This window comes from Toxorhynchites rutilus, chromosome 2, assembly GCF_029784135.1.
Source record: "Toxorhynchites rutilus septentrionalis strain SRP chromosome 2, ASM2978413v1, whole genome shotgun sequence".
NCBI lineage: Eukaryota > Metazoa > Arthropoda > Insecta > Diptera > Culicidae > Toxorhynchites > Toxorhynchites rutilus.
In genome coordinates, this window is record NC_073745.1 from 34119221 (window position 1) to 34131255 (window position 12035).

General features: G+C 36.1%; 1 protein-coding gene across 2 annotated transcripts in view; it reads right to left on the reverse strand.

The window, feature by feature from the left end:
* Positions 1-12035, reverse strand: part of LOC129770761 (protein O-mannosyl-transferase Tmtc3-like) — a 640228-nt gene that overhangs the window by 216884 nt on the left and 411309 nt on the right. The gene's annotated exons all lie outside the window — the stretch shown is intronic.

The window sequence follows — 12035 nt, forward strand, 5'->3', positions numbered from 1 at the left end:
TTACTTGGTAATTCCACGCAAAATCAGTCGGTCACTCTTAGATTTGTTGTATACAAAGCATTATTTTCATTATCATATGACCAATTGTATTAATGACTGATTTTTTTTATAAAGGATTGCCAATAATCATTGACCTGCTTTAAAAAAAAAAAAACTCAAAATCTTGGTGTTTGAATAAAATATGCATGGAAAGTTGTTCAACTAACATATTTAGGAAGAATAACATTTCAAATACATCTTTTAAAATCTTACTCAGAAATTGCATTCAATATAAAAAAAAAAAGTTTCATCTTCAGATTTTCAAATATATTTTAATTGGATTTTCCAAAGGTATTTTGTGGTATAGAGGAAATCGTTTAACTGGAAATTATGCGCACATATTAAAAAAAAATCATTTGCTTTCCTTACACATTTGATTTTTTTTGGAAAGAGTGTCAAAATGAACGGTGTATGAACCGCGCTGAAATGTAGTAAACTGTTCAAAATTCCGTTGCTCACTAATTAACATTCTAAGTAGACGAAATGGTAAACGAAGGCTTCAATTTTTGAACTAAAGGTAAAATTTTAATGAATAAAAGTAGGAAAATTATAATCAGTTCAGGTCATTGTCACCGACGTAATTGTTCCAGTCGTATAGAATCAAAGGGAGAAGATAGAATCGGTTTTAGAGATAAAACTGAAAATGTAAGTAAGTCGAGTTTTTTTTATTAAAAAGAGCTAATAAATAAATAATTTTTTAGCTTTGAGCAAATTCGAGAAAACACGCCGCAGAGAAGTTTTTACCTCGGCCATTGCAGTCCCAACAAACGGGTCGCATCGCAATTTAAAGATAAAAATTGTAAACCAGAAAAATATATAGAAAAATACTAAATTAGTGAATTCTACAAGTAGATCAGGTGTCGATATGTTTATTCCTATAAATTTAAATCCACAAACAAATCCAAAACACAGTAAAATAATCGATTTCATCAAAATAAAAAAAAAGCAAATGATGGAAAATATAAAAAAATTGAACGCTAAATCATCAAAACATCACGAAACAAAAACAAAAATATTAAAAAAAACACTTAAAACACATTTCAAAATAGTACAGGATCTCAAAATTTCAAAAAAATAATCTGAAAAATGTTCAGATGCACGAATGCACAAATTCTAAATGAAATTTTAATGAATCTAAAATTAAAAAAAATTCTGAATGCAAAAAAAAAACAATTCAATTTTTAGTATGATTTAGTACATGCACTTCGGCCATTTTTTCTAGTTTTAATTTCCTATCCTATTGAGAACGACATGAGAGAAAGAAAACATCGTGGGATCTATTTTGACAGCATTGAAGGCATAAAAACGAATTCGCTGCGTGAACTGAAGGCAACTCCTGAAAACAGCTATAAAAAGTGTTTCAATGACTGGATTGTTCGTTGGTAAAATGTATTAAAAAATTAGCAGAGCATTTTCACGGCATATATTTGACGATCTCAAGGGAGTATTCTAGACTAGAAATATGGAAAAAATCAAATTTTGTTACTTCATATTTCTGAAGCTTAAGCATTCAAGAACATACCCTAGTAAGGAAACTTCACCTGCGAATGATAGATCTCTATAGTAGAAAAAGAACCTGAAACTATTGAGAAACATATCGGAGAACCCAAAGCCCCTAAGGAGGATGGTTGTAATAGTTGTTATCCATGGTTATTATATTCGCAAAAATATTCGTTGTTTTATACGTGCCACTTCTTTAGAATACCCCCTTAAAAAATTTCCTACTTTCCATTATCTGACCAAATTTTTCAGTTACTAATACCACTTTTTTACTCGCAATATTTTTGTGTATAAATTTTTGTGATTGACATGTTCTGGGCATGTTTGCATTATTGTGATTTTCAGTTTTTTTTTTCGCAAAAATCGAACTCAAAAATTATAAGACCTAAAAAATGTTTTTCAGAGAATGAAATGTAGGAAATTGTTTGAGTTTTCATTTAGATACAACTGAGAAATTAAAAAAAAAGCGCGAATTTATTTATTATATTATAATCCATATTCCTTAAAAATGTATTTTTTCAAACACTGATTTTTTTTATGAATAGCTCATATATCTAAGTCATCTATGCATCGGGGGAAGGGCACTTCTACAGGAAAAGAGTACTAGAACTTTTTTAATTTTTCCTTGCAACAGTTACTAATAATGTTTAAATCATAACATTTTCGTGTGTATATTCAGTAGTCTCCATGCCAAAATACCATAAATTGTTGGAATGTTGGAATCTTTGACAAAAGTCCTTGTTTGAACATTATTTAAAGTTTTGTCGAATACATTATACTACCTAAATATACATGGTTGACGTAACTACCAACACCACTCAGTTATAGAAAATCCTTTTTTTTTCTTGTTTCTAGCTGAATTATCATGACTGTGAACAATTTATATAGAATAATCTGTTTTTATTTTATAACTATTAACGGACAAATATGGGTCAGAGAGGTTTCATGATTTTTGTTATTTTAATTCAATTGAAAAACCCAGTAGGAGGTTACGTAAACTATACGTATTCAGGCAGTATATGCGTATCCAGACTTTAAAAAAATAGGATTTGTTGTGTTTTTTTGAAGAAAACATGGAGAAGTTGTTGTTAGAAAAACTTTTTCCCTGAAGAAGGGTTCATTTTCCATGGATGACTAAGGGCCTTTTATAAGACTTTTTTGAGAATTCGAAAAAAAAACTTTTTTGAGAAAAATGAATAGCAACTTTTAAAAAAATATTTTATTTTCAGTGTATATGTGAGAACTACATGAAACCAAACCAAAATATATTTATGAGTTAAATATAAAAAGTATAACGGTTTTTCATCGAGGTAAATTACCGTCGATGGGGGTGAGATTGGGTCAGCAACGGAAAAAAGATGATTAAACAATAATAGAGTTAATTATTATACATTGGAAGTAGTGAAAATATGTCCCCTATTAAACGGTTCATAGCTTTGGAAATTATTCGCAATATGTGTCAACCTAACCCAATCTCACCTCCATCAACGGTACTTCATGCTTCCTAACGGTTTTTTTGCATCTAATATTACGAAACGCATGCTGCCGAAAAGCCTCCAATCATCAAATTATTACCTACGGATCGTGTACAAAAATTACGTCTTATGTCGTAGCGTCACCTTCATCACCATTTCTTTAAGTCCATTGAGTAACCCTTTAAAATTCAACGTACGAGATTTAACTGTTTTTAACCGAAATGAACATTTTGAGAGGTTGAATTCATTATTTTTTGCACTTTTATTTTGCACTTATGTGGGGTCAGTTTATCAAAAGTAGACACTGCAATAGGTGGCGAATAAGTTGTATATATGAATTTCAATTCATCCGGTAATAACACGGTGTGTCATTTTCTGCACCTGTTTGTGATTAGCGATCAGAGAAAAAACGAGATTTGTTTGTGACAGTGACTTTCAAATATTTTTATGAAGATTCCACCAATTGGCTACGCAGGGCTATTAATTATACGTAGGGCTTTATTTATTCGTGATTCATTCATTTGAGAATTAGCACGAGAAAATCGACAATCTCCAGTTTTTTATTATACCGATGTTAACAAATGTATATCAAAACATCACCAATGAAAACCATTATTGATTATGATAATATGTGACGCTAGCCACTCAACCAGGGGAACACATGAATGTATATATATATTTGCAAATGAAGTAAAATTCTGATCGAGCGTAACATGAGTAAATTTATAAAACATGCGAATTGGGACTCTTTTGGTATTAACAAGTTTGAATATAAACTCATAAGTACAGGGTCTTTCAGATCAAATGCTCACGCAACAAATTTTAATAACTTCTACAAAAGTGAACCGATTTTTATTTTTAAAAAACTAAAATAAAGCTTATTTTAGGACATTTTCGATGTGACCATTCCTTTTTCGATAACGCGTTTTAAACGGAGAACAAAATTCTTCATGCACAACTTTAACATTACGACTTCGAAGCTGTTGAAAAACCGAGTTAAAGGGTGTGTCACATCAAATTGCATCACGGAAAAAACGCTGTAGAAATTTAATTTTTAGGAATTATATCTTCAGCTTTCGCTTATAATCAGATAAGAGTGTATAGATCACGTTGGCCATGCTTCACTGTCAATTTTTCGTAAATTTGGAAAAATGTCGTCGAACGAAAAAGAGCGTCGTGAATTAATCCTGTGCACTCATTTCGAGAATCCGGAGTTGTCACATCGGGACATCGGTAAGATGCTGGGAATCGTCCAATCCACGGTCAGCAGAGTAATAAAACGATACTTCGAGAACCTAACCATCGACCGGAAGGTAAAGAACGGCAAAAATGGATGCTCCGTCAGTGAAAATGATCACAAGCGCGTAGTTAAGCAGTTTAGACGTGATCCGAGAAGTTCGGTCCGGGATGTCGCCAATAAGCTGAACTTGTCAAGTTCATTCGTCCAGCGAACCAAGCAGAGGGAGGGCCTGTGTACATACAAGGTTCAGAAGGCTCCTAACCGCGACGAAAGGCAAAACATGGTGGGGAAGACGCGAGCCCGGAAGCTGTACACCAAAATGCTGACGAAGCCGCATTGCCTGGTAATGGACGATGAAACCTACGTCAAAGCGGACTTTTGTCAGCTGCCGGGCCTGTTGTGCTTCTCCGCAGAGGACAAATTCAGCGTTCCGGAGGAGATTCGCAAGCAGAAACTATCCAAGTTTGCCAAAAAGTACATGGTGTGGCAAGCGATCTGCTCTTGCGGAAAGCGGAGCGCCTCCTTCGTGATGACCGGCACGGTAAACGGGCCGGTTTACCTTAAGGAGTGCCTACAGAAGCGCTTAGTACCACTATTGAAGCAGCACGAGGGCCCGACCATCTTCTGGCCGGATCTCGCTTCGTGCCACTATTCAAAGGACGTGTTGGAGTGGTACGAAGCCAACGGGGTCACCTTCGTGCCAAAGGAAATGAACCCGCCCAACGCGCCGGAGCTTCGCCCAATAGAGAAATATTGGGCGATTATGAAGCAGGCCCTCCGGAAGAACCCAAAAGTTATCAAATCGGAGGCGGACTTCAAGAGAAAATGGATTTCTGTTCAAAAAAAACTACAACCTGACGTTGTATAGAACCTTATGGACGGGGTAAAGAGGAAGGTGCGAGCATACGGGCTTGGAATCGAAGTATGAATAAAAAGAAAATGCCAAAAGTTGGTTAATAGTTTTTATTTTACTGTCTAAAATTTTCAAAAGGATCGGTCTACTGGGCGAATTTCTACAGCGTTTTTTCCGTGATGCAATTTGATGTGACACACCCTTTATTTCTTCTTTAAGTTCCTCCAAATATTATTGCTTATTTACATAGCAACGGTCCTACACGTACCCCTAGAGGAAGTAATCGATGACGAGAAGTGTTGAAATTCTTACCATAAGAGTGTGGCATCCCTATGCATCTTCATCATGCATTATTTTCAGTAACTCAAAAAACGATACTTCTTAGAAAGCAAAGTCAAAAACATTGCATTCAAGCGACCCAAAACCTAATTTATTGCTTCGTATTCATTCGTCACTGGGACATAAAATATTATTGCTATCCGACACTTTTCCTTGTTTACTTTCTGTCTCTCGCCACATGATTTTATAAGGAGCTATTCGATTTTTTTGTGTGAGCGTTTAATCTGAAAGACCGAAACCGAAACTAGGGACCCAGCGCCCGGCGGCTCTTCTCAGACGATCAGCGAGAATCGCGAGGCGGAATAACAAGCCACCGAAAGTGACAGAAGAAAAAAAAACAAACATAAATCAAGGAAGGTCAAGACAGACAATCACTCAACACCAGACCCTGAACCCTCAATAGTATCAACCAGTGTTGCACGTACAGATTTTTCTGGAAAAGTACAGATTTTTTTCTGCACGGTACAGGGTACAGATTTTCGTTAAAAAGCACCGATTGGTACTGATTTTTTTCCGCCTGTGAAATTTCTTACATTTGAACAAAGGTATTTTCGGCGCTTCAATGCCTTGTTTGTAACGTTCTCGCTATGACCCACTCCTCGACGATTTTTTCTGAATATAATCAGAACAGAAATAAGCTTCGAAATCGGCTCAGCAACAATACGATGAACGCTATTATGATATCAAACGATTTGATTAGTGGCTATGTTGAAGCACCATCAAACACACGAATGACTAGCAAATGGAAATATAGTATTTATAGTAAATAAATGAGTTTTTTTTCCATTCAAAAATATATTTTAATCTACAACGAATATTTTCGATGGCACAGATTTTTGGAAGAAAAAGTGCAGATGAGAAAAATGTTTAACCCTTCTGGTTCAGATGAAAATGTGGCAACACTGCCCATGAGTTTCAATTGAGTGTTTCATGATTTTCAGTTCATTATCGTTAGATACGTGATGTTCGGACTAGCGGCAAATGAACAATTATTTGTAGCGAACAAGGTCAATTGGCGAAGCTACAGAGTCGATTCATATTCTGGTCTGTTTTTTTCTTCACGGAAATTTTCTCCGACCTACTTATAACGAGTGACGCAAATTATGTTACGTTGGGACGTTGAAATAACTTCGCCGTGCTGCGTCAATAACTCAGTCATGTCTGGAATATCACCCACTATTAGTTTTTTAGTAGTGTATTAATGATTTTCGTCAACCATAAAACACCAGTCCGTAAAAATATCTAGATCTACTGACACAAAGAGTGCTCCCTTGGCCGAGTGGTTAGCGTCATAACTAACATGCCGGGTGTTCGGGTTCGATTCCCGTTCTGGTCGGGGGAATTTTTCGTCAAAGAAATTTCCTCCGACTTGCACTGTGATCACGCGTATATATAGAATGCATTCAAGGCGTGTTATTTGGCATAGAAATCTCAACTAAGTACTAATAAAAATGACGCAAGTAATACTACGTTGAGACGGCGAAGTTCCTCTAGGAACGTTAGTGCCATTGAAGAAGAAGAAGACACAAAGAAGTCTCGTTTTTTCATCGAAGATTTTTTCATTCTCACACGAACATGGAAAAATTATTGACACTAGCAGTGTTTTAATTATTTGTTGTGAACCTTGTTGTATCCTCGTTAGAGCGAGTGAGCGAGGACTACAAACTTGTTATGTGAACTGGGCTAATTATTCCCCATTTGCAGTTGCCGTTGGACAAACATTTACATGCAACTATATTACAAGTTTGTCCGAACATATTGGGTGGTACACAAACTACTATTCACACAAACGCTATTCTGAACTATTTCGAGGTCCTGAAAAAAACCAATAGCAAACCAAAACTTTCAATGATCTGGAAACGAACTGCGAAAACACCAAATTGCTTCGAATAATGTCTTATGTACGCAAGGAAAGCTTCCCAATGCCAAGTTGACACCCATTTAGAGAATAATAACCACCCCTGGAAAACAAATGCTAATCCTTTAAGCCCCATCCTATTCACGATGAAGTGATAAAATTTCAACTCTCTCAACACAAATTAGCGAGATAATCCGCTGCCTTACCGTCGCCGCCACTGCCGAGTTCTAAACAAGTGAGAAACTCCCCACGGACTCCACTCGGAAACGTTCCCCGATAAAAATCCAAACAGTTGAAATTAATTGCAAACAGCGTCATAAAAGCGTATAATAAAGCGACATTGCCCAACCCTCGGCCCCCACGAAGGGTGAGAACCAAATGAACAGAGTAACGCTCAGGGTTTCCCTCCCAACCCCTCCGACTACGAGCGCTTATTGCAGCAGCAACCGAAGATAATAATGAAAGTACACGGAATCTCATTAAACTTTTATGCAAATATGAAGGAGAATCGTTTTGTTTATCCCTTTTCTTCTGTCGTGCCCTGTGCTCCACTCTCGATGGCTGCTGCAGCTGCTGCTGTACGAAGGGCCCCGATACAAATGAGACCGATGCAAGTTGCAGTCAGTAATTTTGCAATCTCGATGCAAATATTCTCCACCCTCCTCACGAACGAGACTTCGACATGGTGCAACATCTTCGATGTGTCCGAATCGCCGCCGGAGCACATTTAGTTTTTTGGACCGCTTTCTATTTGGGGATGACTTTGCCAGCGGCAACAACAATATCTTCTTGGTTTCGTCCTTTTCTCTTTTCTTCTTTTTTTTTTGATTCACCGACTTGAGGTTGATTGCAATACGGCGGTACCCGAGCTTCATAATAGCTATCACTTTTCATGCTTTTTTTTTCTTGCTCTGTTTTTGGTGGGAGGGGGAAAAAGTGGCTTCGTCACCCACCCGACTGCAATGGATATCGTCGACAGCGTGTACACATTGTTCGGTGGTAACTGTTCACTCCTTTCATCGAAACGGACGGACCGAAGGACGATGGGTGGTCCCATGGGGGGGTGCGGATGCTGGGCGAACGGACGAAGAAAACAGCAGCGCACAATTGCTCGCTCGGAAGGCGATAACCCTCTTAATATAAATTGCATTCGATTAAGCTGCTTTCGCTCGGCTCCCTTTCGAGCTGTAACTGGAACGATTGAGAGGTTATTGTTCTGATTTTTATTCCTTTTCAGGACTTCATCGAAAACCAATGGTCTGTCGGTTCGGATCGGTTGAGACTGCCGCAGAGAGGGCTGTGTTGGTTTTTGTGATTTATTGGGCGCATAAAAATAAGAATCTGCAGACAGAGCAAATGCGAAACAGCGATTTCAAAGAGATCAATTAAAAGATCGCCTTGCGCTTGGAGCAACTTTTGCCTTCAAAATCCGGTCTGTTCGACTTCATCGCTCGTATTGTTAGTTTTTCGTTTGCGAGCTTCCACAGAGTTTGTAGAATGGAAACAAGTAAACCGCAATTCACGGGAAAAGTTGATTCGTATGAGTTTCTCAAGCTGACGGGAGAAACATCATCATCAAACACCATCAAAAGCTAGTTAGGACGAGTAAATTGCAGAGAAAGCTGAATCCGTCTTCCTGTGTTCCCGTTGAATGTATCCGAAAATGATGATTCAATTACAAATCACCGAATCAACCTGTCACTACCGGGCACCCGGGGAACAAACTATCCTCTTTCCAAGTCACTGGCAGTGTATTCCATTCCGGTCATGTGGAAAAGCGGCTCGAAAAATTAGACTCGAGGCGACCGAAAAAAAAGAAACAAGAAATAATTGCTTCTTTTTGTGTTTTATTCTCATCAAGCTTCACACACTCGGCCAGCAGAAAATGAAACGGCTTCCCTCTATGGAAACGAGTCGCCGTCCATAAATTTCCTCCGGGAAAACTCATCAACCGGACGGGATGGATAGGACGACGGGAAGATCAGCATATACACGACGCTGGAAATGGCGAACGAGCGAGCGAGCGAGTGTGGAAACATTTGATGGAAGCTTTTGTGATGTGACAAATTTCAATTAAATGGTGTACTGCATCATTTCACTGAATTTCGCGAGGGAACGGATTCCACGAACACCGAATACCGCGAACACGCTTGCGGGGGGTTTATGTTTAGTCATGCGTGCGTTGGAGGGTGACGATTAATTTGGAACGCGTTTGACGAGATGTACGAGTTTGGGGCGTGAGCTGTTTAGAATTACGCTGATTTTTATATATTAAGTGCAGGAATCAGACCATTACGGATTTATTTTATTCTATTTAATGTACAGACGATTATTCATTCAACGTTCGTTTTACTGAGTATATATGGGAATTCAATTAGGTATACAACAACAATTTTGATATTGTTGATATGTAGCGAATGTCGTACATTGTTTTTTTTTTCTCTATAATAGTGACTTTCAACACATTTCGGCTGGTTCGTCACTTTTACTTACATTTTTTGGAAAAATGTCGGGAGTGAGAATTGAACCCGTGATCTTTGCATGAGAGGTATGGATGTTACCACTTCGCCAGATCGCCTTCTCGTACATTGGTATAATGTTGAAGTTGGCATAAAATGTGATTGAAAGTTTCACTCGGTTGAAGTATAAATAAACAATATTTTCATCGATTAATTTTGTACCCGGAAAAAACCCTTTTGTGAGAGGTTTTGTTGCATAATTACAACTTTTACATTTCTTACATTCCATTAAAAAAAAATCTAAGATTTTTAGAATTTTTGTTTTGAATTTTTCAATTACTCGATTATCCCTTATTTATTAATTTTTCAATTTATTATTCTCATTTTTATTTTTTATTTTTTACTTTTACTATCAGTATTCACTTTTGTTTTCAATTTTTCCAATTTTTAAATTTTTTCCCTGTTTTCATATTTTTCGAATTATTGCCGTTTGTTCATTTCGTCAACTGAAGATTGTTATGGATTTTGTTCTGTTTAATTTGTCGACTCTTTTTTTAATTTTTTGGCAGAGTTATGACACTAGGCGAAAAAGCCCGAAAATCTCACCTGTTCCGGGCTTCTTAATGCCATAAGGAAACAAAGCTCGTGCATAATGTTGTCCCAGGAACTGTCTGTCAATCTCACAGGTGCTTAAGATGACCGACTTTTGGATGCCGACCAATTCCTTCCTATTTCTAGCAGCACTTCTAGAGCTTTCAGAAGCCTCTTCGGAACAATTTCAGTTTCAAAGAGAACGACCGGAACAATTTTTTGGACCTCGATCAGTCTCTACGTATCCTCGAGTTCCACGGGAAAAGAAAGGCATTTGAAAATTTTGCGAACATGTGTTTCCTGCAGATTTAGGTTCAGCGGAATTGCAACATCGTGTAGAGTGGTGGCAAATTTTTTTCATTAATTTAATTTTTGAGTTTTGATTTTTTCTTCAATTTAACAATGTTTTGGTTTTTTAAGAGTTATTTTTTTTTTGTTTTTCGATTTTTTGAAATTTTTAAATTGTTTAAGCTGATTGAATTCGCGAAGAAAATTTCAAATAATCTTTCTATTCTCTATTAACATTGTTATTTTTTGAGTTTATAGATTTCACTTTATTTTTGTGTTCAAATTTTGTTTTTGTCGTTTTTTAATTCATATTTATTGCCTTTTATTCAATTTAAAAAAATCTTGTTTCAATTTTTAGATTTTAGTATCTCGTCTAATGGAAACAACAAGAAAATAACGAAAGAATTTGAAGAGTTAAAAAAAATTAAAAAATCAATTCTCTATTACTTCTCTATTAATATCTTTGATTTTCTCAATTTTTTTTAACTTGAAGAGTTAAAAAAAATTGAAATTCTTTCGTCTTTTTCTTTTTGTTTTCAATAGACGAGATACTTATAATTTTTGAATTTTTGAGGATTTTTAACGATTTTTCAGGTTGTTAAGCTTTTTTCAGGTTTATTTTGTTCGAAATTTATTCTAGAATTTTCATATTTTGTCAAATTTCGTTCTTTTTATCTTTTTTTTTTTCATTTTTTTCTACTCTTTTTCGTTTTTTCAGAATTTTTCTAAATTTTATAAATATTTCAAATATAAGTGATCGACGAGTGGTTGATTATCATGCCGGGGGTTCGGGTTCAATTCCCGTTCTGGCCGGAGAATTTTTCGTTGATTCCGACCTGCACTGTGGGCACGCGTATTCTAGGGCTTGCCACTCCTAAATACAATCAATGCGTGTTATTTGGCATGATAAAAATGACGCAAGCCGCAAAATACCTACGTTGCGAAGGCAAAAGATCCCATTGGAACGTTCGTGTCATCCAAGAAAAAGATATTACCAGATGCTCATATTTCTTGGATTTTTTTCAGATTATTGAAAATTTTAACAATTTTATTAATTTTTTTTGATTTTTTCCAGTGTTTTTAAAACTTTTCCCGTTTTTTTTAAATTTATTTTGCCTAAATTTTTGACGATTTTCAGATTTTTTACATGTTTTTAATTTTATTTTTGTCAGATTTTCTCAAATGATTACTATATTTTAAGATTCAGATATTTTTTCAGAATTTCAGATCCATCCAGATATTTCCAGATACAGGTCGGACTCGATTATACACAGTTTGAATAAAATTTTTTTTAATATGTTTCAAATATGACTTATTTCAAGAAGAAATGTAACCTTTCAACGTTAAGCTGTAATTTAAGTGACTAATTCATATACAGTAGGGTAAAAATCGT